Below are 4,884 nucleotides of genomic sequence, written 5' to 3'. Positions count from 1 at the left end.
TGGGAAGACTTTATTTCCCTCCCCAATCTCCATCAGATCCCTTCCCCCATTTGTATATGCACGAATAATATTTTCTCAAGATAATATGAATTTCTTTGCCAACATAGCTCTGAGGCCCTGCCAACCCTCCAAATAAATCACTGTTCTTATGTTCTTCTAGAGCTGCCAGAGAAAGAGCTGAAAATTTGGAGAGGACCACCTTGAGTCATTGCCCTCATGAGAAATTCTCCAAAGAGCCTTTCAAGATGCCAAAAAGACCTCCTACTTGCTCTCTTTTCTCCCAGGATCCTTAACTGTGCTTGAGCTTGCATCGGTAAACGCGTATAAGCATTCTGGAATCAAACCGGTGAGTCCTAGGGAGTGCGTACGACTTGAGCTACCTGTGAGACGTACATGAGTTAATGAGCTGGCTTTGCAGGGACTCAGCCCGAAGTCCACGAGCCAATGTGAAGCAAGAGAAGGGAGAAAGGGACGTGCACAGGGTTTCACTGTCTCCTTGATCTTCATAATCCTAGCCCGATACTGGACAAAGTATTTTAGCCAGCTCTGAAATCCTAGTGAAATGCTTTCTTGTTAGGTCGATGTTTCAAAGACACGTGAAAGTACATGACAGTCCTAGGCTTGCCAAGGAAGAGAAAAGCAGCTGATTTGTCTCCTGGCTGATGGCCAGCTGCAAGGCTTTCTTAAATGACATCAGGGAAGCAGTAAATCAGGTACAATAGGGTCCTACCAACAAAGAGTTTGTCTCTCGAAAGTGTACTTAAGTAAAACAGTCGTGGACAGTTGGAGTTTAGAATGACTAAAAGCAGCATTTTCATCTGCTAGAACCTGGGCTCTGTTAAAATAGGGAAGTATTAGTCTAATCCAGTCCTCCACTAGCAAACTCAGATGTGCTCTGGAAGGTTTGAAAAGAAGCTTGACTGTGGACTGAATTTCTGATCTACTTGCAAAAAATACAAAGTTCCTTTTAATCTCACTAGAGAGAGACAATCCTGTTAAAATCACAGTTTTAAATGCAGCGTGTAGGACTAAGAATAAGCAGCAGTTGAATGCATTGATATTTCTCAGTTTAGAAGAGAGTGAATAATTAAATTTAGCTTTATCAAAAAAAAAAAATTCTCTACTTCTCCCTGTTCAAGGAATTTCGGTAGCTTTGACATAGCGTTTGCATTTGTGGGTGCTCATTTGCTAAGTCACAGCTTCCCAACTTTCCAGGTCAAAGCACATGTGGAAAATGATCACATATTCAGGGCCCCCTGGGGTAAAGTGATGGGGCCGCTCCCAGGGGACCCCACTGGCCACCCCGAGGTGTGGGGGTGGGGCAATATCTATGCGTACCTGCAACCACTCAGGACCAGAGTCATGATGCTTCACATCGGGATACAGAACGAATCGATTTCCAGCTGGCTTGCTCCTGAGAGGTTTTAGAGCAGGTGGATTCAACCTTGGCTGCAGTTTGGACTCACCTGAGGAATTTTAAGGTACTGATGTGAGTCTCACCCTAGATATCCTAAATTAATTAGTCTGGGGTGTGGCCTGGGCACCAGGAGTTTTAAAAGCTCCCCACGTGGTACTGACACACAGCCACAGTTTCAGAGCAGGCCTCGCCAGCCTGCTTTGAAAATAAAGGTTTACGGGAGCGTAGGCACCCTTCACTTACACGGTGTCCGTGGCTGCTTTCCTGCCAGCGTGGCAGAGTTCAGTAGGTGCCACAGAGACCGTGTAACTCGCAATGCCAAGCACACTCACTATCTGGTCTTTTACAGAAAACGCTTGCCAAACCTGCTTTGGAGAGAAACTTCAGGAGAATGTTCAGAATCGTGTGAAAAATAATTTTAGAAGAATTTTTGCTCAAGGTAGTATCCGATTGTGACATGGACGAAATTTTCGGAGTACCTAAATATCAAGGTACTATGAAGGAAAAACGAGCCTTCGCAGCTGGCCCTGTTTCCCCTCCCGGAGCAGCGAGACAGGACTCGGAGGAAGGGAAGGCCCAGCAGCTTTACGTTGAAGAAAGCAAAGAGATTCTTCCAGAAGAAGCAATCCTGAAAGGAAAAGGCTGAGGTGGAGAAGAGCCAGGGGCCTTCAGGTAAGACTTAAAGGGGTTTGGGGGAGGGGGAGGGGAGCTGGAGTACTGTCATCCTGTGACAAGCGACACTGTAGAGGTGGATGATTCTGGTGATTTTTAGAAATGTGTGTGCTATGAATCATATTCCCCTTAGTCTAAGAGATTTCTGTAAAGTTATATACGGTTCTCATACTTTTTAAAATGTCAGTTGAGTCTTTTTGCAATGTGACTCTGTACTGTGAGTGGCCCCGATAGAAGCCAGAAGTATTTGGGCTACAGGTTGAATGTGCCTTAAAACCACCAACCTTCAACAGCATCGTAGCAGTTGGACAACATCTAGAGACTTAGCAGCAGGAAAGTAAAATAGGAGTAAGAATAAGTTTACAGAAGAGCAATGTGACATCACTGGGTCAGTGTCCCCAACTCCGAACTTGAAGTATCTCCAATAGGACATGCGTAAAGGGGCATCTGCTTCACTCCTAGTCACTGGACTCCAAATCCACCACATTCATACATCTTCATTGTGAGGACTAGAATCCCAGTATTCTGCATTTATCGCCAGAGTAGCAGCCTCAGCTAATCTACTTTTGGATCTTGGGTTTCCATCACCCAGAATCGAGGCTTCTAAAAGGTGGAGGAAAGGAACTGGAATGAATACGAATGCTGGCCCCAGAGAAGGCTTTCTAGAATTATCAGCAAACACTTGTCAAATGACAAAAATAACAGTGTAGTAATGAGTTTAGTATCCTTTATTCAAAACAACCCATGGATTGGGGCAGTACGGTGCTTCACAAGCAGAGGCGTTCTCTTCCCAAGGTATTTTGGGCAAGAGTGAGTTCTATGGAGCATTAGAAGAGGCAATGCAGAAACGGTAGGATGGCCTAGGAGGTCAGGGATTTCCTTATAGGACTAGAAGGCCTTATCTTCTAGGGTAAGGTAAGCTAGCTAAAGCTGAGTGGAACGATTGCGATTGGTGGGTATAAGGTTTTCTTGCCAGGTGTCTCCTGTAAGTGCAGATCGACTCAGGTTTAGATTTGTGGCATGGGCTGGGCCACTGGGGTGGCTGCCATTCTGTGGGTCCTGATATACAAATTAACTTTATTGCGGTCCACTTTTTCCCTGGTTTGTTGATTCTCCCAACAAGAGGAGTGGCTTAGGAGCCTGCAGTCCTCAAGGCCCTGAATGATCTGGTGAACATGGAGGTGACTCAGGTGAATCATGGGGCTGTCTGCCTTGGAGCAAGGGATGAAATCAGAGGTCAGAGACAGGAAGCAAATTTGGGCTTCCAGCATTTTGGACAGCTAATATGAGCTGGGTGTTTATCTCCAATTCAGAAACCAATCATCGTCATTGTCACTTATTTGTCATCATCATTATCGTGTACCTACAGGTTAAAAACCCTGACAGCATCTAACTCAAAAGAGTATTGCAGTAAAATATCAACAGGAAATGTGCGGACGCATAAAGTATATTTCAAAAGTAGAATCCTTCAGTTTCAACTATTTTCCCATTTCTGTCTGTGCTTACTGATCTCTCTATACATGCTTATCATAGTGCTTCATAAATACTAGAAGTCTTTATTATCCAAGGATAATTTATATCTGAAGAAGGCCATTTAAAATAAATCCATGTGAAGTCTACAGCCATGCCACCCTGAACAAGCCAGATCCCCTCTGATCTCGGAAGCGAAGCAGGATTGGGCCTGGCTAGTACTTGAATGGGAGACCACCTAGGAAGACCAGGAGCTGTACGGGTAAAAAATAAAAAATAAGGGATTGTAAGCTGACAAGGTCCTTGCAATTTGTGAGGTCACCCAAGGGTTGCCTCGCCTAAAAAAAAATTAAATAAATAAAATAAAATAAAATAAATTCACGCGAAATAGGAAACAGGTGTCACAGTTAGTATTAAAAAAAGATTAGACTATGATTTCATTCTGAAAAAGAAAATCAATTTGTTTTAAAAAGTAGGAAAATAATTTTATACACTCTCATATTCAAAATTCAGAATATAAATTGCTATATATTCTTAAAATGAATGGTAACACATTGATTTTTCTTTGGCTTAATTGTTCCGGAAAAACTATAGGATAGTTTTATAGGGCCCTTTATGCACAGCTGATTTTCAGGCACAGTCATAAAGGAGGTCATCTTCACAAAAACATTTGAGGATTTCATCAATTTCCCCCAAAGACTTCTCTAAAGCCCTTGATATTCAAATCTTTTATCGAACCTCATTTTATGACATTGCAGAGGAGAAAAAAAAATCACTTTACCTCTACCCTTATAGGTTCTTGGCTGATACTTTTATAACAAAAGACAGATAAACAGGAAAAAAACATAAGTTTCATAACATGTATACCTTATGTATACATGGGAGAGACCCTGGAAAACTCACTCCCTGAAATGGCCCAAGCCAGCACCTTAAATACTATCTTCAGCTAAAGGCAAAGATGTTGAGGGTTAGAGAGGCCAGTTGTGGGAGGTGACCAGGAAAAGGACAGTAAACAAGGGTCAGGTTGCCTTCTCCATTGATAAGAGTTTGTCTTCCTGATACACAGAGGGAGGCAACCTTAAAAATAGGTATTTCCCTTATAAATGTAAATTTCTTTTACAAAAGTGAATTCTACTGTTTTAGTATATGTGCTGCCTAAGCGAGCACTAAATTCTATTTTCAGAGCTGCTCTTGAGTCTGCTGCTTTTTATCAAAAACCATTAGTTCAAAATAATACTTATGCCAGAGAGACACATTTTAGGGTGGCATATTGTTACCCTTCATTTGGAGATGAGGATGGGAATGCTGCTGTTAGGTGAGAAGCA

General features: G+C 42.6%; 1 pseudogene; it reads left to right on the top strand.

Moving 5' to 3' along the window:
• Positions 1-3,703: 3,703 nt before the first annotated feature.
• Positions 3,704-3,822, top strand: LOC112484577 (annotated as a pseudogene).
• Positions 3,823-4,884: the final 1,062 nt, after the last annotated feature.

Source organism: Pteropus alecto, unplaced genomic scaffold (genome assembly GCF_000325575.1).
Source record: "Pteropus alecto unplaced genomic scaffold, ASM32557v1 scaffold477, whole genome shotgun sequence".
Classification (NCBI taxonomy): Eukaryota; Metazoa; Chordata; class Mammalia; order Chiroptera; family Pteropodidae; genus Pteropus; species Pteropus alecto.
This window is presented reverse-complemented; position numbering and strand designations above follow the sequence as displayed.